Source organism: Oenanthe melanoleuca, chromosome 2 (genome assembly GCF_029582105.1).
Source record: "Oenanthe melanoleuca isolate GR-GAL-2019-014 chromosome 2, OMel1.0, whole genome shotgun sequence".
Taxonomy (NCBI): domain Eukaryota; kingdom Metazoa; phylum Chordata; class Aves; order Passeriformes; family Muscicapidae; genus Oenanthe; species Oenanthe melanoleuca.
The window spans coordinates 63349804-63372862 of NC_079335.1; the positions used below are offsets into that span (position 1 = coordinate 63349804).

General features: G+C 39.7%; 1 protein-coding gene across 27 annotated transcripts in view; it reads right to left on the bottom strand.

The window, feature by feature from the left end:
* LOC130250434 (poly(rC)-binding protein 3-like) overlaps positions 1-23059 on the bottom strand; it is a 485448-nt gene that overhangs the window by 77185 nt on the left and 385204 nt on the right. For 2 of the 27 annotated variants that reach the window (XM_056486146.1, XM_056486142.1), the window contains one exon: positions 17278-17370. The exons of the other annotated variants lie outside the window; for them this stretch is intronic. The gene's annotated coding sequence lies outside the window, so the exon portion shown is untranslated. Of the gene's footprint in view, positions 1-17277; positions 17371-23059 lie in introns of those variants that run through there. 27 annotated transcript variants of the gene reach the window in all.

Below are 23059 nucleotides of genomic sequence, written 5' to 3' on the forward strand. Positions count from 1 at the left end.
ATCTTGTTGGTCTCTCCCTTAAATGCATAAATAACTAAGACAGGCTGCTTACAAGATTTTCATGAAAACAGCTCTTTCATAGAAAACTGAGTTATTCTATTGCTGTTTCCTTTGTAATTTTAAACAGAGTCTTATTTTTTTCATGAAGGACATTCCAAATCCCACTTTCCAGTTTTAATCACAAAACAGTTTTGCAGCATGTATTAGACAATGGCTCTTCCCAGGGAGAGGTCTATGCTGGATGAAGTGGCAGCTAGCAAATATCATGTAGCTGGTAGAATAACAAAGCAGGAACCCATGGCCACAGTCTCTCCCTTTCCTCTTTTCAGATCTTGCCCAGAGCAGTTTCAATCTGAGCTCTGAGGGAAAAGCCCCTTTCTCTTCTTGCTTGAACATAAATGCACTTCTCTGTGAGAGGAAGGAGTTGTGCCTCCATGTGGAAGAGAGACACTGTCCCCTGTTCCTTCACCCCAATGACTGAAGACCTGCACTGACAGCACACACACCACAGAAAATGGCAGAGTTACCCTGAAGCCCAGGTTCAGATGGACAAAAGCCCATGCCCAGTGTTTCCTCTGCTGGGTGCATCCAGAATATACAGAAACCAGTCCAAGGTCTCAGGTGCAGCTGAAGTCATCAACCATCATGCCATTTCCTACACTGCAGCTGTCCCCCAGATCCTGCACGAATTCTGGCCAAGCCCAGGCCTGCTGTTTAGTCCTATGCATCCTATCATTTCAGCCTCAAGAATCACAAACTTACAGCCCTGTGCTGCAAATTCTGCAGCCAATGAAGACAGTAAATAACATCTCTCAGACTATCTGGGGATAAACTGAGCTCAGAGCAAGGACACCAAGGCCTCCACAGTTACAAAGGACCAAAGCAAATGGAAACTACAGCTTAGCTGTGAGAGCATTAGTCTGCTTTCTAGTCAGGGTTAACCAGATCAATACTGCAGTTTCTGCCAACATGGGCTATTGAGGGACAGGAATATGCAGCTCTTGGGTGCTAAAGCCATGCCAATGCAACCTTCCAGGCCAATATGTGGCAGAACAACATTTATTGTGCTTACTGTGTACAAGCTATAGTGTGTTCACTTGATATTCAAAGCTGTAAACACAGGAGATGCCCTTAATTTCACTGTGACTGAAAGTATACAGAACTGAGCCTTATCCTTGCAATATTACCTTGAACTCTGCTAGGTGAGCAGCCATTTACATCTTTAGTAGATTAAAAGTGCTGGCTTTATTTGAGTTTGCTTTTCAAATAAATTTAATTTTGAGGATTCTGTGTCCTTTTAGTTCCTAGTATGTAAAAAGCTAATCCACTTATTTTTGTACACATCCCTGCTTTAAGGTGCTTTATGACAACACATTCTTTTTGTGACAGAGTTACAATTTATCATATGCTGGCACCAAAGAAGATTAAATCCAAAATCTTGCAATACTGAAGAAGTTAAGTGATCACAGTGAACAATGGATCTAGATCAACCACTGCTTGTCAGCAGTTTGACAAATACCATGTTTTTATCATGTTGGTAAATTGTCTGTAAAGAAAATAAAGTTCCAAGTGTGTTTGCCACTCTCTGGCGTACTGGGTTTGATTTATGTAGCTCCAGGTTTATCCTGAACTGTTCACAGTGAATAACAAACTGACTGGACAACATACAGCATCTGTCATTCAAAGATGGCTGTGTGTGCATCCAACTTGGTTTATCCCATCATAGGGCAATCTGGCTTGAATTAACATTACAAAATAGTATTAATCAATTTAACACGACCTGGTTTATAAGTACCTGAGGCGCTGAGAGATCCAAACAAAAAGTTTCTCATTTAACAGTTTGTTTAAAAGTTGCTGGTTTCAAACTATGGTTTCATGTATAATGTAACTACCCCTCTAAACAGCGATAAGTCTTTAAATGTGGCCATGAAGCTGAATTAAATTTCCATGGCTGCAGAATAAAAAATAATTTCAAATTAATCGAACACTCCCCTCTATGTATATATATATATGTGTGTGCGTGTGTATAAACTGTAATTGACCCTGAGCCACTTACAGCTCAGACTCCCAACCTCCCGGTGCCTCAGCAGGCAAGCCCACGTGCACATTGCACATCCTTATCTCCCATAGACATGCTATTACTTTCACATCCTCAGCAGCCTCCCCTTCCACAGCATGACAAATGAGGAATATTTAATTAGAAGATGCTGAAACTGCTTTGTTTCCATAAACTATTTGGGAAATGCAAGATAATGTTCTTTTTTCTGACAATTCCCCTTTCTCTTTCATTAGAAAACTCCAAAGAAGGTGCTGTCACATCAGAACAGTGCCACTGCACACTTTCACCCTGCAAAAATGAAAGCAGAGATACAGAGACATGTAACGTGATGACAAATGCAGTTTTAAGAAGTCTTCACACTTTTTTCTCTGTATTTGCTTCTTTTGTGCAGTCCTCCATCCTCTCAGTCATGCTGATGCAACTATACACTGAACAAAACTGGAAGTGATTTGATTTGAAAACCAAACCAAACCAAAAAATAAACCCAAAGTCTGCATCTGGTTTGTAGCACAGCCCTACATATAATCATCTGGCACAACGTGGAAGTGGGTGAATAACAGTGCAGGAATGGTGCCCTATTAAAATAGCTTTGCTGGCTGAGAAAACTCTTGTGTAACCACACTTGTCTATACGGAATGGATGGTACTGAAGAATCAGATGCTACAATTTTTCCATAGGCATCTTCCCCATTTCTAGTTGGCCAGGGCAAAAATTTTCTGCTGTTTTCATGTGACCACATGAAAGCTTGCTATCTGTTTGTAATTCCTCCCTGTTTCTCAATCATGCTGACCCCCTCCATGAATGGAGGAGGATATTTGTGTAACTGAATGTCTCAGCAATGTGCCATGAACTGCCTTTCTGCTGGCAAAACAAGAGGAGTGGTCATTTCTTACTACCTCCACCTTCATCAGTCTTAGAGCTGTAGTGTTCACCAGTAACCAAATTGGAAAGATCTGTCAAATCACGAGGCTAAATTAACCTGCAAATTTTCTTCAACAATTCACACATCAAAATATAGGTGTGATCTCTTTTCTTTTGAAAAGAGCAGCATACATTGTTTTCCAGTAAGCTGTGACAGCTAAATGCTCAATACAGACTGAAAAGTCAAGAGAAGAAAAACATATTTTCTGTGCCTTCTTATATATTAATTATAACTTTCTAAGAAAATGAAAGCTTTATTGAAAACACATTTTGATTACTGAATGAAAATGCTCTTTCACATTTCAAAAATGTTTCAAGATCCCAGAAAGAAGACAAAGTGTAAGCCTTACTGTCAAAATTACCACCTGCTCATTGAGAAGTGGTACACAAAATGCTTATAGTGAATTTTAACGCAGTAAAAATGCCGACGCTATTTCTTCAAGACAACTTTTCTCCCCTGTTTTAGAAAAGCACTTGGGCCTAGATGTTATCAGGTGAAATTCAGAAGCAGATGTCCTGTCAAAAGCATGCCAAGCAACTTGAATTTATTTTAGTAATCTGCTGGCACTCCAGTGTAAATGGTTCAGTGTTATTAACTGAGTTCTCCTGGCTCACCTGGAATGGATTTAAACCCATTTTTGTCTTGCAGGAAGAACCACACAAGAGTAATCTGATTAATTTAGAAGCTCCTGGAATGAATAAAGATGATGCTTATATTAAAGTGTGTGGCAAGGAACAACTACTATCAGCAGCAGGTTTCCTGCTTTTCCCAAAGACCCAAAAGCAAACTTTACTGTCCTGTTTCTATGCTAGTATCCCAGCATGTCTTTCCACAACCATCTTATTCCAACAACTTTGCTAATGTGATATTTGGAGATGGGTTGAAATCAAGACCTGAGCTTGGAATGCCAAACTCTGAAGTGTTGCTTCTTCCTAACTCTGCTGATAATTCGAAGTATTTTGACCAAAGGCCAACAGAAAGATTTAAGCTTCGAAAGCTTAACTTTATTTCTATTTTTATCCTCCATCAAACAAGATATTTGCCTATATTTTAATAATTTGCAGTGCCTTTCCCAATTCAAATAAGGCTCTGCAAAATATCTGCAGCTCCTCACTAAGCTCTCTAGATCAGAAAAGAGCTGTTGCTCTGGCCAGCTGGAGAGTATATGCCAGTGACCACAAACCCACAAAGATCTGAGCAACCAAGGATTCTAACATCTCCTAGTGGTCCTGCTGTCTTCAGCAGTCCTCTGATCCAACCTCATGACCCATATCCTGCGCACTCAAACAAAACCTGCATTGACACTTGTTCCTGGCTCTCGGCTCCAGAAACTTTTCCATGCTGCCTTCTGCAGGCGTGGTAGCCTGGTGGCCTCCTGCCAACACTACCTTTGCGCCAACGTTAATTTTTCCACATCTTCAAACCCGGACAGACACCCCCTCTCCCTGCATAACAAACCAGAGAATGATCATTATCTACCACTGGCGTGCACCCTCCAGACTTGGGACAACAAAACACCCAAAGCTCAGCTTGCCCCACAGCTACACCCCTGTCCCCACTTGCTGCCATCACAGCTGTGCACACTGCATTGGGAACCTTGGGGACCAGAGCAGTCTGGCTTGCTCATGGCCAGTAGCCAAGAGGGACAGATAAGCCTGGCTGCACTTCTTCCTTCCCACACTGCTCAGAATCAGCTCCTAGCCCCACTGCTTGTCGTTCTCCCTGTCACTCCGAGGCAGTGCCAGCAGCAAAGTCTCCTGTCTCCAGTTCATCTGATTTACACACAAGACTGTCATTTCCTTTCCTGAAGCCATCCTTGCTCTTCATCACACCATTTTCCATTCCTAGATTAACTTCTCCAACAACATCCTCATTCATTACCCCAAACTGATTCATGTCCTGAACACTGAACATGTCATGCTCAAAGGGAATGCTGGTCCTCTGGAAAAACGGCTGCAATGATGTAATTTGGGACTGTAACACAGTATGTGTGAATAATAAGGCCAAATCAGAGACACAGAAGAAACCACACATCTGGCTTTTCCTAACTTCTAAGAGCTTGTTTCTGCCACTTAAAAGTTCTTTTCAAGTTGGTTTTCAGTGCAATGCTACATACTCGTTGTTAAGCACTGACAGTGGGGTTAGTGCCACAGTGGAAACAGATATAAAGAGAGCCTCTGTCTTGATATATATCCTTTCAAGCAAAAAAGATGCATAAAGAAAAGAGACTGAGCCCCTGTGGCCTCACAGAACTCCATGATCACCTCCCACCACCAGCCAAGTAAAATCTACAGGCATCACAACTACTAGGGAACACACAAGAATTCCTTCATCTGGAAAAAACGCTAAACACAACTTAGGTCTATATTGTCACCAATCAAGTGTGGCAGCTCTTACAGCACAGACATTAAATCCCCAGTGTTCGACAAGCCTTCATTCATAAACACAATCTGGATTGGGTTGGTTTTCTCTCTGAGCAAAAATTTGCACTGCAAGCCTCCTCAGTATGGAGGCAGTGCCCTAGCATTTACTTCATTAAGCTTCATTGTTCTAACCAATAGCACATCCACTTTTGTTCTGCTTTACAATTAACATCACATAACATCACACACCAAGACTTTTTAAAATGAGAGTCAGAGCTGCATGCAAAAGACCAATGCCAAATAAAAGTAGCACTACCTTTGATTCTGCCCTCTTCTTCCTTGCAAGCCTTGCAACTGCTATGCCCACTGTTTCCATTTCTAATTAGTGCAATTTTAATATGCTGAGAACTTTAGGCACTCAAAAAATTCACAGACATATTTGAGCCTCTCAATATAAAGGGTCACTCTATGCTAGATTAAAAAGGAGTGAATAATCACTTATATTGAACAAAGACTCTTTTTGTTTTCTGAAGTTGTTGCTATGCACATTCATGTGAGAATATAACTTGATCACAGGAAACAAGAAAGCTCTGTAGTTTGCATTTTTTGGGCTTACAACCGCAGTCCTGTTCAGAGTGGTCACAAAGACATCACTTGACTTTTCACCAATATTAGTAATGAAGCAATCTTTTCTTGCTAATGTTTAGTGCTGCACAATTAATAAACAGCTGCAATACAAGTGACATGTCTTTGTGGGTCTAGAAGCCTGTTTTTTGTATAGCATTTCTTGGTGTTCCAGATGCCAAGTGGTACCAGCCAAGGGCAGTGGGTGATGGTTCACACTTAGTGCAGCTGCGCTCCTTCACAGCCAGCCCAGACCTGCCCATGCTGTTCCCACCAGCCTTTACTTTGCATTTTGGACACAGCATGATGTCCTCCATAGCATAAGGCAAGGCTGCCTCAGAGAAACCATGCTCTCAGGGAAGATTTGTGTCATGAGTGATACAACTGGGGGCAGAGAAGACCTACTCAAACCGTGGAAGACATCACCGTGTGCTGCTGCCATGCTGTGCAGTTGTGAGCATGCACCAAAAGAGCTCTCTGGCCTCAGACCAGACCTGGGACAACCCTGTGCATTTCAACAGCACAGGGTGTCTTCATCTGCAGTCATGTAGGTTTAAGTACTCATATACAGGCCTTAAGCTGAGGAAAATCAGTTTACAAAATGTATTTTGCTTATGCATAAATGGAACAGAGACATGAATATGTGAAGTCACTCTAGAAGGTAATGCGAAAACCCCCTAAACATTTCTTGCTTTTGAGGGGGTTTTTAGTAAGACACTCAACACCTGGGAACAGTATTATCTGTTCTTTGACCACAACGAATCACCATCTTCATTAATGCTAGCGTCAAAGAAAAACAGCTATCGCTGCCTTTATCCAGTTACTGCTGGGCAAACACGGGAACTTGAGGCTGCAGAGGCAGGAAGAATTTCTCAATCCTCTTCCCAAAGAAACTGTGCTAAGAGTCTGCTTTAAGATTCCCAGGATGTGAAGGTATTGTCTTGTTCTCTATTGGAACATGGGCATGTATGATGTGAGGCACTAAAGTGGCTCAGTAGCTCAAGAAACAGCAAGAAATGCAAATTTCATAAAACAGCACATACAGAGACTTTTTGCCATGCCACAATATCAATGACTCTATGGATGGAGCACTTTTCATCTGTTACTGATATATAATTCACTTCATTTTTGACACCCTGCATTATTATACAGTTTTAACATTGAATGCAAACTTCATCCATCAGTTACTCTCATCTGACAACAGGTTGTGGTAATATTGCTTTTTATATGTAAGAATATAGGATATCAATTAAAATACTGGAATGGCCTGCCTATTTGAAGAACTTTTCTAATAAAACTAGATGTGTTTTTCTGGCATTGTCAATACAAATTTTCACTGAGTGTATATATTTAGTGATGTTGTCTATCAGATGTCAGAACGCGTCTAATTTGTTCACAGTAATTCAGTAAAATCTTGAGAACATGCAGACCACAACAACCTTCATTGGGTCAGTGGCAAAGCAGTGTCCACTCACTTTAATCTAAAGCACAATTCCAAGCATTGTGCTTGGAATTGACACAGAGATGATGTCAGGTGAACATTTGCACATGAGTTTGCTTAGGCAGTGGGATTAGTGCAGTACAAGGGAGACCTTAACACAATGCCTTTACCCTACCCTACAGAGACTCTCTTTCCTTCTTATTTCTTCTGCTCAGACTAAAACATGGATACAATTTCCACAACATAAAACTGCTTTGTTCACTTCCAAGCTTTGCAACAACTAGAAATAATATCAGTAAAATAGAGGTACGTATTCCATAACATTTGGAAGCTTGAATTAAAATCAGCACCAGTATTTTCTGCCCTCCAAGCTCCCTGTCCCCAGGACAACAGGGAACTAGAATAATGTATAAAGTCAAATTCTCAGGATGTAAAAAACAACAACAAGGCTCTTACTTGCCTGATTTTTTGGCTGTTCAGTTTGGTTCTGCTCTGTTAAGCTAGGATGAAATCACAGCAAACACTACACTAACTCTTCTGTTAATTAACAGCCTGCTTCGCAACTGCACTTTTCATTCCCACAAGAAGTGCTGCATTTCCACAAAGTATCACTTGTAGTAAGGCATTCAAACATGCTAATCGCAGCTTTGCCTCCCAGGGAGATGTATGAGCTTACTCTGCAACAGTTAAAGGCTTTTGAGTTGATTTCCTTTTATTACTGTTATTATAACTTTGAAAAAGTAGAATTTTTTTACTTTTGCCAACTTGCACAAATCCAGCTCAAGAACAGTGATGACACTGATATGCTATACCAAGTTACACATAACCCAGTTAGGCTGACAACACTGCCACAAAAATGCAGAGAGGAGGGGGCTGGGAAGAAAATTTCTTCAGACATCTCTGGTTTTTTTCTGCATAGGCTTGTGTGCACTGACTATGATGGGAATGGGATAGAGAAGTGATCATGGACTGCGCAAAGGAGGTGCGATTACGAATTGCAACATATGCAAATTCTCCCGTATAGCTTCCATAAACCATTTTTTTAAATGATCCCCACTTACATTTCTATTGAGTATTTCAGGCTTTATTCCTCTGCTTCATTTTCATTCTGCTGCTGGGTAGTTATTCAAAGATTGAAAAGTTCAGTCACAAGACAACAGGATTCAGCACTTGGTTATTGCAAATTCCTGTTTACTGCAAACACTGACATAAGTGAATAAAGAATCTGGGTCAAAAAAGCACAACAGAGGATGCTACCTGTCTTTGTACTGAATAGCAGGCAGCTTGGAAATTGGCAAGCTTTAGCATAAAACCAGTGTGAAACTGCTTCAATGAGATGATTTATTTTTTTATGAAGGCATTTTAAATGTTCAGCCAAAAGAAAGAATTAAGGCTTCATTTTCTAATAGATTTAGGCATCTGTGGCTTGTATTTTTGTATCTACATGGCAGTGAAATTCATCTTGCTAGGAAAAGCAGCACTGATTGTGTTGCTAAACAAATTAGCAGGGGACTGGACCTGTAGGTCTGGGAAAAAACGCTCTTCAGAACAACTGTCCACTGCTAGATAGAGAAAGAAAAGATGCCATGGAGAACACATTATTAGGATACTGCCTGGGAAGAGAAGCCCCAGGGACATTGCTGCTACAATGATAACATATGATAATCTGCTTGGAAGATTCTAGAATAATATTATAACAGGAATAAAATTGATGATGCAATTTTTGACCATGTGTAAGTGGTGGGAGATTGTACAATATTAAGAAAAAGACAAAAACCAGGCCACTGCATGAAGAGAATCTCTGGAGTGCATGAGAAGTAAGTTAACAAGGCATGGGGAAAAGAACACAAAGGAAGCAGAGAGCCCCAAACCAATTTACAATGAGTCACAGTTCTCCAAAATAACACAGCAAACTAAAAATATATCCAGTTGTCATCCAAACAATATGGCACTTTCTGAAACAGATCTTGAAAAGAATAAATTGTCTTCTGAAACTGAGCATTTGGATTTTTCAATTAAATATGTGATTAATACCTTTAAAAACAATTTCAACACACGAACACACACGATGATATGATGCTGCCTGTTGAAGGTGTTGCCCTCTTTGAGAGTCGAGGGCTCTTCAGAAGTTCATACACAGAGCACACTATGCATTGTTAATCTACTACCTGTATTTGTACACAAATTGGGTCAAAGTAAGCTGAATTGTTTATACAATTTTTTTCCTGAAAATACATATCCAAATTACATATACAAAGTCTTTACTACCTCAATCTCACTAGATATTGTTTGCACTGGGACTAATAAAAGTCTAGAGTAAATTAATTTATCTTATTGGTATTACTGCATAGGGATGGGAAAGGCAGATTAGGCTCCAATTTACAGTACTAAAAATAGTCAAATATACTTGCTGTAGGCATTTTCAGAATAGAATCTTATTTTAAAAGAAAAGAAGTATTTTTTAGAAGTTCTTCAAATCCACACTAGTTTTCAAAAACATGGATAAAACCCCCAAGACTCCTCTAGTGGAAAACACCAGGAACTCTGCCATAAGACTAAATGGTAGCCACATCAATGGTAATGAAAATCGTAAGTACATTAATTGTCTACTGTCCTACAAACATGCCTTTATTGTAAAAAAAGAAGTCAAGATAATATCAATTTGTTACAATGTAGGTGTTACAGAGTGAAATAAAAAGCTGGAGTAAATCCATCACTGATTGTATTAAATGTACACATGTAAAGACACCTTTAGGCTACTCTTAGGCAGCCTCTGTGTGTGAACGTCAGCCTGCCATCACAATGCTCAAATAATACATTTTAACCAGTTGTTTTCCTCATTTAAAGATGAACTGCTAAGCAAAAAGCTATGTTCCTAGTGCTGCTTTAGGATGTATTAAAGAACTCAGCAGCAGGACCGAGCATTTTTGCTTAAACATTGTGTGCTAATGTTTTTTGTCCAGCTTTCTTTTCTGGTCCCTTCCCCAGCGAGCAGCTCTGAGCAATGAATAATCTTGATTTGCAGAGGTTTTATTGTTTGCTCCTTTTGAAAGCCTGGATGCCTGTCAGCTCCCACTCCCACACCTCGAGGAGGGGATGTGTGAGCCCAGGCTGCTGCACTGGAAGGAGGTGCCCTTCCTGCCAACTCGGATGGAGTGTTCTGACAGCCCAGTGTGAAGAGGGACCCTGACCTGCTGTGGGGTTTGATACACTTCTGAAATTCCCTAAAACTTCTCTGGATCACTTTGTGCAGTTACAGTCCTCAAGAATCCCAGTCCTACTGCTGAACCAACAGTGACAAGACTGTTCCCACTGCATGATTACACAGATACAGGAGCAGAAGGTAAAGAACAAGAACCCACATTTTCCTATAGGAAACCAGGCCAGTTATCTAATAGCACTGCTATTAGAGGCATCACCAAGCATACATAGGGAAGACAACCAGTACAATGGAGAAGAAGACATATTTCTCTAAATGCCACCCTGCTGTACCCTCCCATCCCTGCCCACCAGCTTTGAAGAGGGCAAGATACAGCTCTTTGTGAATTCAACAAGCACAGTTTCAGCCATCTCAATGAATGAATGTGATAGCAGAAACAAAAGAATTGTAACATTTTGTTCTACACAATGAACCTCAAAGGTCTTGATCTCAAAATGTCACTGGTCAGAGATGTCCAAATAAATATGCTTCAGAAGAATTGTAACCTTTACTAAAAAGGTACAAGTACTTTCTAACGATACGTCTTCAGCACAAATACAATGTATATAAATAAAAACAAATCCAGCAGCACAGCTGCTCTTTAATGACACTTAATTTACATTACAAAAGCAGAATTGGATGTTGTGCAGTGTTCATGGACCTGGCAAAGGATTGAAAAAGACTGCTTTACCTTCAAACTGCTACTAAAAAAAGCCTCCATTTCCATAGATGTGTCCCAATGCACTACCTTTTCAGTAATGAGTGCTAGATCTAAACAGAGACAGGTGTATTTCAGTAGGCTGAAATACAAATCCACATCCAGTGTCTCCTTCAGAGAGCAAAATTCACCTCAGTAATTTCCGTTTCTGCAGAGAGCAAGCCAGCTTTAAATCCCTCTTGAACTTTCAAACTAGGGTTTAAATGAGACTTGGGAGAGGTATAGTTGTTATGTTGACCACCTGCCTGAATGCTTAACTTAGGTATGAAGCAGATCATACAGCACACGAGTCAACAAGCCTTGTGATCAGCGGTGTCAAAGGCTGACAATACATCTAATAATAACCAGCACAGGCACCTCCATATTCAGCATTCAATGCCAGGAGTCAATTATCCACCATCTATTCAAGGGCCTTTTGAAGTCCTTCTTGTGTTACTTGAAAATGAAATTACACCAGGTCAGGCAGTTGAAATGGTTGGGTTTCTTGTTGGCTGAAGTCCACATCTCCTTTTTTTTTTTTTTCCCCGCTCTATGTCAATGCTAGCTGCAAACTTCTAGTAAAGCTGCAGTATTTTATTTAATTAACTACTTATTGATTAAAAATGAGCTCTTTAATCCAAGCTAGCAGTCACAGAGCTCAGAACTCCTTGGGACCAGTCAGTTTTATTTAGCTTTGGCAGGATGACTCTACCCAGAATTTCTCTAAGCTCAAACTTTTAAGGGCAACTGCTCCTCGAGTGCCCTGTTACAGCCCCTGTTTTCAGACTGCTGAGGCCTGCCATAAACCTGGGATGGGAAGTCTAGAATCCTAACATCTGACGGCCAGAACAGGGAGCACTGAGTGAGCTGCGTCAGAAGTGCTTTCACCTGGCTGTCATCCAGCTTTCTTCTAATCTTTTCAGTTTCAGCATCCTCATTCTGACATAAACTCCACATTATTCCTCTGCTTTTCTCTTCTTACCCATTTAGATTACAAAACTAGCTTTTCCTTTCAGCTACCTGTAAGCTGATCTGACATCACTTTCAGAAATTCACACTCCACACAGAAAATCATCACGATTATAAGCTTTAATATTTCTTTGATGAAGAATACAATCCTGAGAGATGAACTACTTTGTTAGGACATCTACCTAGAAATATCTTTATGCAAGTAATCATTCCATTAGGAGTGAAGAAGGATGTCAATTAAATAAAGAAACTATGCAGCTGAGTAGTGATATTCTATCAAGGAACACAGATACAAGTTGAAGAAAACATGATGTCAGAAAAGGGTAGGATAGCCCGCTGAAGGAAATCTGGTGCAATTTTACTCTGTCACTGATCTAGGTGATCTAAGGCAACCACTGTTCAATGTCCCCTTGTGTAGGCATGGCTAACAGACCCAACACTTTCCTGTTCAAGGAACTGAGAAGTCTCTTGGGGAGATCTACTGAGAGGTAAGTTAGGGTAAAGATAGAGATGTCACAATAAAGGCCCAGAAAGAGAAATGCTCAGAAACCTCAGAGCCTCTCCATGATATCAAATGATGTCTTGCTCTGCCTCATGGTCAAGACCATTTTGCTGTGACTAGCTGAGAGCAGTTATAGCAACACCTTTGAAATTAAGTAATAAATTTTGGATTGATCATCTTTTTTCCATCCCTTCCAGGTAGGAAGGATCAAGAATATCAATGATAAAAATTGGAGATATTTTATGTCCGGTTCCCTTGTCCCCCAAAAGGTTTGAATCTTAGATGGGTGGATGTTGGTTCAGTCAAGAATACATTTATATTGAAAAACAAAGCACAACTTACATTTATAGTTAGAAAAGTTACTCCACAAAGTTGTGAGAAAGTACAACAACAAGACCTCATTGGGAAGCTCATTTTAGTGAAAACACAGTGGGATGTGTAGCCACAGTAAAACAATCTGACCTAGATAACAGTATTTCTTAGTGACTAGAATTCATTAAAAACAACAGATTAAAAATGTACTGCACAGGATTCTTTGAAGCCTGAGTGTCACACTCAGATTAAATAACCAAACTGATGTAAAAATGAAAGCAACTTGTATTTTTTCCCTTCACAGAAAAATAACAACAAAGAAAGCTGTGAGTTCTGCTATTAAGAAGAAGTTAATAATAAGTCAGAATATGAAAAAGAGCTCTGACTTTGCAGGGTTTTATATAAGTGAACACTGTCTTCGGCTATGAGTGAAGCTGATGAGCTCACAGACCTAAGTGCTGTGGGATACCAAATACAAAAGCAGAACTCAGTATAAGTCTCAAAGTTTTCATACTATAAACCTAAAGCATTTTCACATCATTTATTGGAAAAATATGATGATTAAATTATGCTGTCTCATGGCAGCAGTGTATTAGGATGCGCTAGGAAATGTCCTTTCCTACTTTCCTGCTTAGAAAAGGAGGCTTGGGTGTGTTCCCTCAAAGAAAAGAAAGGCAAAACAAACCCTTTAGTCCTTGAGAAAGCTTCTAAGTTGTACTGAATAAAGACCCAGGTTACTGCTCCATTTCAGGAGGGTACTTCAATGCTTCTGGACTCAAAGTTAAGCATCTGCTTAAGCACTATACTAATGCCAAAGTGCCTTTCCACATCAAGCCCATATTAACCTTGCAAGTAGAGATGATTTACTTCAAAAGCTTTACTTTTGTATAAGCATGAATAAAGGGATGAGATTCACGGACTTAGGGATCTTTTTCTGTTGTTGCTTTTTTCTGTAAAAATAACATGATGCATCACAAAATATCTTCTAGTGTAAATTCAAAACTTTAGATCCCTGCAGAAGGTTCTCTGGAAATCTGAACAATACTCTCCCAAACCAACAAAAACAATAATCAAATCTCCAATTTAAAATTTGCTAAGAAAGGGGGAAAATTACAGAACAAAAATGTGCCTTCATGCTTACCCCACTTGACAAGTTTGACAGTTTCTTAAAAATTACTCCAGAAGCACCTTTGAATTGTACAACTCCTTTACAGCTATTGACTGCATGGCTAGTCATTTGTCACACGAGAGTATTTACTCTTGCCCTGAATCAGTTACAGGAGTGAAACTAAGATATTATTTCTTAGAAGACACTAAAACAATGTAGGTAGATGAGCATGCTCCATATTTGTTGCTATTTACTTACTACTTGTATTTAGTATTAACTTTCTAATTAACCATCAGGGTTTTCTAAAACTCATTCAAGGAGCTCAGTGAGAAGATGACTACAGTTACCAGCAATTGAGGGTTCCTTCATTCCCTGAAGATAGCAAAGCCCTGGTCAACCATGCTGCAGGAAAGGAATGGTTCACTGCAACTTCTCCATCTGGGACTGTAAGCAAGCATTCTGCAAAGCAATTCCTACTGGATTTAATAGCAGTGACTGAAGAGGTTGCTGGTCCTCCCATCCTATTCCCATACCACTCCACTGCCACAGTTAAATCTGATGAGTTAGTGACTCCAAGCTCCCTGCTGCCTCAGCTCATGGCTGCTTTAATACCAAATAAAACCTGAAGGTGAATCACAGTGCCCTCAAGCTGGGAGCTGCAGTGGCTGGGGAGCAGGCATGCTACATTTTGCTATTTTTACTGAAAAGATAAGAAATTCCAACAGAGGCAGGGCAAAGTAGATGGCAGTAACTTCTTAAGCTGCCTCAGCCTGGATCAATGGAGCTCTTCAATCACAGTCCACAGAGCAAACTCCAGCCTAGTTCCCCATCTGCTCCATATAAGTCACCCACAATAGGATTTGCTAAAGTATACTGGGATTTGTTTTCTTTGGTTGGCCAAATCACTGACAAAGCTCTGGAATTAAACTTTTTATAACTCAATTTCATCAAGCAGATGAAACTTCTTGGGCAGACAGTTCTGCTCAGTAAAGCACCTACATGGATGGCTTTGGATCTTGGGCAAACTTGCAGAACTATCAGAATGAAATCTGACTGACTGAACTTTGTATTTTCTAACTGTACTCTTGCATTTTACAGCTACTGTTTTTAGGCATCACAGACTGTCATCTTCTTGCAGGGACAGTAATCTAGAGAAAATCGACGTATTTTGGAATGAGTGCTCTTCCACCTGGGATTTATGCAGATTGTCTCAAAAACCCTAACGCAACCTGCACCTGTTCAAGTGTCTCTAGTGACAGCTACTTCCTGGCAGTCATCTGCAAAATCTCCCTAGTATTTCCTTTCTTATCATTCAGAACAACACATTATTTCACTGTATTCAGCCCACATATTAGGTAAAATTGCTACAAGGTCCTCCTGCTGCTTCAAAAATCTTAGGCAAACAGCCCTTTACTGGATGCTGATTTACTGTGTTTGGTATCTGGCATTTCTGCATAGTTTCCATCATCTGGAAGTTCAAAACATGGTTAACAGCCTGTATGGCTAACACAGGCTATGCTGCTCTCCTAATGTCAGAGTGCATGCTGCCTTCATCCCTCTGCCCAAGAGTGGAAAGATAATGCTGCTCCCAGTTTTTACCTGATTTCTTTCTACTCCAGAAGCTTTGAAAAAAATCCTGTTCCAAAATACTTTCCTGTTTTACTGTTCATTCAGAATCATGATGCTTTTTCCTGGATGGACGTTTCTTCTGGATGTAACTGGATGGATTTTTCTCCCGTTTCCATTGTATGGTAGAGAAAAAATAATTTCTCCCTACCCAATGTTCCAAATAACTAATTTGGGCTCTACATTAACTACATAATATTTGCAGCTAAAACTGCCTAAACTATTTAATGCTTAATAAGGATGCATTATTATACATTCTTTCATGCATGAATCTCAGGTTTCCACTTTCAGACTCTTGAGCTGCAGAAAAGAGCACAGTTCCTTGCTGTTCCTTTATAATTATTTACTTCATTCCACTTGAAACACTTTTGTGAGAAATACTTCAGTATGAGCTTGGATCTTCAAAGCTAATTTACAGATGAAGCTGACAAGAACACTGAAAGATGGACAACTGCAATATGCCATGATATTCCAAGTAAATGGAATTATATTAGGTAAGGATAGTGCCACTTCAGCTCTTGAGGAGCTGAACATGACATTTATATCAGGAGCTTGTTCTTTGGGAAAGTGTATCTTATCTCTAATACACTAGGGGCAAATCAGGAGCAACAGGAAATTTACATCAGTGACAGAGATGACTGGTTTCACAGAACATACTTAAAAACTGCAGGTGCCTCTAGGTCTCCTCTCTCCAGCCTTGAGCCCATACAGATCCCCAGGATGTAGTTCAGGGAGAAAACAAACCAAAACTACGACTCTCACCTGCACCTTCTCGTTTTTCCAAAAATTTTGTCTGGTCCTAACACATAGTTTATTTTCACACTAAGGTCAGCAAACAGATACCCAATTTCCTTGAGTTCTCCTTTGTTTTCTCCATAGGGATATACAGGAAAGACTGCCCAAAATCTCTCCTTAGGCTATGACTAAATACTGCTCTGGATCATGCAAGTCCCAAAATTCAGTAAAGCAGTTAAATTTATATTTTGGTTTTTACTTCTGAGCTAAAGACTCACCTATACATATAGATTTCACTGAAATCAGAAATATTTAAACACACACTTACTTCTACACAAGAGAGACAGACTTAAGCATTATGTTCAACAGCTCTTTGGAGATGGGACTTAAGCAAGTCAAGGCAAGTAACATATTCAATTAGTAAGTATTGCTCTCTGCTTCTGTGATAGCACAGTAGTTAAGATGTGTCTACAGAAGTGACAAATCATACTCTGTACCCCACAAAAAATATAATTTAACATAATAGAGGTGCACTTCACACATATTGTTGGTTGTACCATGCTCCTGACCCTGTCTTTCAGGATTATTTTGTCTGATTTACTTCACCAGGAACAAGTGAGTCCTAATTTCCACATGAAGACTTGTTCCCGTAATTGGGAGAGAACAGATTTTCAAGTTCAGATAAGGTAAAATTAATGTGCCAAAATGCAGGTAACTCACCTGATGATGAGCCCCGTCAGACAACTGTCATAAATCACCATTACTTCAGTCCCTACTCCAGACACTAGAAGAGGATGTCGTTTAAGCCATTGTCTGAAACACAATTTTGGTGACTGTAAAATCTCATCTGATCCCCAAGTATAAATCCAAATTATCCACAGTGACTGATAGCTGTATTGTTCTCCAAAGCCTTTATATGTCTCAGAAAAGTTGATGTATGTAGAATTTATCATCAGAAATAATATCTTTAAAAAAATTAAAATCTCATTGCAGATGGATACAAGTAAATGACTTTTAAATTATTTTAAAAAAGCTCTTTACATTTACTAAGGCAATGAGTTTAATACCCACATCTCAGGCTTGAAAGCCCAGACATAGCTCTTTAGCAAGGTAGAGCAGCAAGTGGAGATCAAGTAATAGTCATATTTATAACCTAGTTCTGGGATGATCATCACATGATGATCTCCACATACATCTATATACATACATAGATTTTTGACTTTATAGTGTGTATACTTTATGAAGATATTAAAAACACATACATGAATTATTCATAACAATATTAAAATTGAACCAGGGTGTGCATCAAATTAACTGAGTTTCCAATTATACGAATCTTAGTACTTAAAAAAAAAAATGTAGAAAAAAGGAATTACCTTTTCTTTTTAATCTTATGATTTAAATTAAAAATATACTGAAATATACATTAATCAAAAGACAGAAAAGCATGAGTTTAACTAGTAAAATATAAAATATTTTATTTTATAAAAATACTGGTCTCTGCTTGGCTTGTGGTAGTGCTCCTCAGACTTATTACTGCAATTCTCTTGCCGTTCGGTTAAATGTCAATGCTCCAATTACTTTAATAGTCAAACTGTGTGCTATTTTCACCACAGAGTCATTCAGGCTTGTCATGTTTGACAAATCCAGTAATTGAGATGAACTCTTGGAGAATACTGACACGTAACCAGTCATTTCCTACTGCAGAACATTGACCTCTGCAGCACAAATCACAGAGGATTTATTCAGCAGCTTGAAAAAACAAACAAGCTTGTTAAGTTTAAGATCATCATTTCATACATCTCCATTCATTTCCTTGTTTATTCACTTTCTGTTCCACTGGGGTGGGAATTAAAACATTAGGGGCACTTTCAATAAGCACAAAAAAGGACTACATGAAATATTCTGAAAAACTATTGTGAATTAAAAATGGCCTAGTAGATTATAAGAGGCTGAGTGTGCTGTCAAACAGCCTCAAATCCTCCCTCAGTGCTCCCTGCCCCCAAGCAGCTGCACTCCACCCCAGCTTCAGCTCATTAACAGAAGAAAGTATTATACTAATTACATAAAGTATTTATCAACAGTGATCATTTCAGTCATTCCAGTATATTAACCCTTGCTAGGGCCTTTTTATTTTTACTGTACCTCCCCCATGAGGTCCTGCAGGGGTGTGTACCAATGCACTGGAACTCAGGGCTCTCCTGATTCACCTTACCAAGCAGAAGCAGTGCAAAACCCACCAAGGGTGTACTTGCTGGGCTGGCAGGTCCTTGGGTGATGCCTCTGAGACAACTACCACTGTTTGACAGGTCTGAACAGCTACAAGCCCACCACATTTGTATTGAAAAAAATTACTTTACAATGACAGCTTGTTGCAAACGTAAAATGCAACAAAGGTCTGGCATGAGGATGCAACCTAGTTCAAATGCAATTCTGAAGCTTCCCTGTGATCTACATCGACTGGGGGCCTGATGATACTTTGTTATGAAAAACACTGCAGACCTTAGAACCAGAATTCAGCCTTTCTTTGGGTGAAGCACTACCACTTTGTATAATGAAATTAATCCCCCCTCAAAGCAATATAACCCCAAAAAGAAAGAACTGCGATCAAAAGCAAACGATGGATAGAAATATCAGAAGAAATAATTGACATAGACAATACCAGCTTCCAAGAAATGACCTTTGCAGTTACCAAAATTAAACATCCCTTTGAATGCTTCTGCCTACCTTCATCAGACACAGTGGCTGGTCTAGGATGCACATTGCCAAACCAGGCTTATAAGAAACCTTGTCTCATGTCTCCTCTCCCAAACACTTTTTGCTTGATCTTTGTCAAGTGAATTCATTTATCTATTTTACAAGTTGATGGATTGTTCCTCTGTGGAGTCTTTGAAAGGAATGCATTAACTATCACAGGTCACTTAGCTTCTGCAGGAGATAAAGACCTCTTACATACTAAAGACAGCATGTCCATATAAATTTTAGCACATTCTAATTCACAAGCAAGTGTATGGCAACCGCCAAGACAAAAGGACATCAGAAAACATCTGAGAAGGCAGAACTAAGAGCAAAAAACCAACCACAACCTTAGTAGGAAAAAAAAAAAAAGCTAGAAATTAATTGTGCAGAATCCTACTTTCAGGAAAAATAAAGTGTTCAGAATCCAAATAAAAGGGGAAAGTGAATAACTATGCACTTCTACTCTGATTAAATTACTATACTTTTATTTCCATACTGTCTCTTTCCAGTATAACTTCTTCCATTAGGTGTGCAGTGCCCACCTGAGAGATGGAGACTAGGAACCTACTACGAGGCTACTTGGAGCACCTGGTAGTGTACAAAGCCTTGGAGCTGGAGAGCGACAACAATGTTCCTTCTCAATGCTGAGGTGATGCAACTCCCATCAAAGCAAGGCAGCTAACTGTCCCTTCAGCTGGACACTGCAGATCCAGCCTTTTCCACGGGAATGCACAAGTCACAGAAGATGGTGGCTAGTTACTCACACATCATGCATTCAAACAGGAATCAGCCTGTGGTACAGGGCACAGCTGACTGAAGCAATTCAGTGCATTTGCCTCGAGGAGTGTGACTCAAAGAGCAGTAGGATGACTGGCTCTCAATACCAGTCCTTTCCAGGCTTGCAATCCTCAGAATCCCCACTTGTCACGCACACTGCATCCATCTTCACCCGGGAGCGCATTTGCCATGAATTAACTTTCGGTGTGACACAAATCCACTTGAGCCTTGTAACAAGGAACAATTGGCACCGAGAAGGTCACAGGGAAGACCAGGTGCTCTCCCAAGCTACTGCAAGCTGGATAGCAGCATTCCCTGAAGGCACCACTGTCTCTTGCACCATCTGCATGAGACTGCAGCTGCCAAAGGGGTTTCCCTAAGTGACAAAGCACTACAGAGTCCTGATCCACAGAGCACCTGTAGGCACCACCACAGTGCACAGAGGACAACTCCTTGAGTTTAGCTACGAGCACTTATGGATAATGTGCATCAGGAGGCAGGAGGGTTGCTACCTCTTCAAGGACAAAGCCTGAAGAACAGCACATGTGCAACACAGTGGTCAGTGCCCTGCCCTCCTCTCCACTACAGAAAAGCTCCCCACCCACCTTACCGAGGGAAAACAGGTGATTGGCAGATTATGTACTTTTAGATTTATTTACTTTCTCCTTCCCCATCCACCTGCCAGTCCATGACCACATTAATAACTATTCCAGACAACCTCCTACCCCATACACCTGAGCAAACAAAGCTTTTCCTTCTAGAGACACCAGCCTAGCTACTCGTGCTCCATGGTTTCACCACCTCCAGTGACTGTGGGGCTCTGGCAGAAATCATATGCCTTTCTATCAATGTGGAGAAAAGTAACATGCCAACTGAGCACACCAAAGACTGGAAGTCTGCATTAGGCTGCAGGCAGAGCTTGAGATGTTGGTTATTGTATATAAAGTTATAAACAGGCATCAGACAACTGCTCAGCCCAGCTTTGGAAAATAGGGGGAAAGGTATTCTGTCACAAGATGCAGTAAATCCAAATCTCATTCCCCTTCTCCAGTAGCTTCGAGGCTGGTCTGATTCATTCAGGTGACTGTCCCTCTTCCTGTACCTTTTTGCCATAGCTACAGAATAGATTCTCACTGCTGTACAAAAAAACCAAGACTGCAACTCCCATACTTTTCATGAGGGCAACAAACTGTAGACCACAACAGGGAGCAAATTTTTCAAACGAACTGGAACATGATGACCTTCAGGGTATGATTTAGGAATGCTGATCCTTCTGACAGTGGGGCTGCACTGAATGCCCTTTTGAGGTGCCTTGCAGCACTCTTTCCTGTGACTCTGCTTGCAAAGCCCCATTTATTGGACAGCATTTGTGGCAAAGCCAGAGCTTGCATTCCTAGATATTACACTCAGTATTATTGGCTGTTAATTTGTTACTTACATAAAGTTATCGATCCCATCTGGTCACTAACACACAATTCAGATTATTTTCCAAGACTATTTCAAATTTTATTCACAGGTAAACAGGGCCAAAAAGCGACACTTATTAGCTGGTGACTAATAAATGAGGAAGTGTCTGAGATATGCTTTCCAACATTTCACTTACATTGCCATAAAAAGCAACCTACTATACAGGAGATAGTTGCTAATGATTATATAAAAACATGCCATGGAAATCTCCAGACTTACATGGTTTTTTTTCCTGCATAAACATCTGCTGCCTCATGAATTTCTCTTTTCTTTTAATAACCAGTATTTCTCAAGGAACACTTTAAGGCCTCAGAGATGGTCAAAGCCAGTTTTGCTGACTGATTCAAAATCAGCACATCTCTTCTGACAGTCTCAAAACAGATTATAACATTCTAACATAACATTTTTTGAGGCCACATCCTTCTGTGCACTCAAAGTCCCAGTGAGTCAGATGTTTGAACACCTAGTCTGAAAAAAAGACTTTACTCTTGCAAAAAGAAGCAACAGTGAGGGAGGAGTAAAAGGGCAGAAAGAAAGCATTATCTAGTATTTAAAAATGGGAAGGCAGGCAACTCAGAGGAGCAAAAATGCATAGGAATGAACTTGAAGGATTGTGGCTTATGCCTTCCAAAGGTGCTACTTTGCAGTGTGGCCTGCATGACAAGCAGGTAGGTTTTTTGAATTTCAGGAGACTCCAGGATGGAAGGAGAAGAAAATATTACTTGCAATATATGTTTAGAGGCATATTTTTAATGCTGTAACTCTTTGGGGACAAATACAGGTGGAAGAACATAGACTCTATTAGGAGTATTTGCCCAAAGCTGTAACAATTTAAGGAAGTATCAACAGCCTTACATCAATAATTAATCAACAAGGGGCAGGGAAAGGCAAGTTTATTTACAGACAAGAAAACAAATGCATGTTGTATACTTCTGATCATATTCAAATGTTTAATTAGACTGTATTTAAAGAGTAATTTTTTCTCAGTTACAAAATTAACAAATGCTCCTTTTCCTAAAAAAAAAAAAAAAGTGGATTTTTCAGAATATTTTAAGTTAATTCATGGGTTGTTGAGGTTTTTTTTTTTTGTTTTTTTTTTTTTTAATTCAGGGATAGTTGAATCTATATTGGCTTAAAAAAATTTTTACAAATACCCTAACATTCTAAGTGGAATGGTTACATCTATGAAGAATATAATAAATCATAATAATGTTAATTGTACCTAATAAAGGAATTATTAACACATCTGGAATGGAGATCCAAAGGGCCTAATGTTCCATGGACAATAATACATTCCTTTAAAATAACAGTAACCATTTTAGTCTCAGAAAGAATTCGTTTTGATTATGATCCGAATATATTTGCTCATGTTAGTACAAGTGATCTTTAATATTCCCTTTACATTTACATTGCCAACAACTGAAATAAGTTCTTTCCAGAACAGATGAAATCCTTGCCTTGGCAGGCTGAGGGTCTTCAGAGAGAAGAGTGAGAGTGGAAAGACAGCATGAACACTACA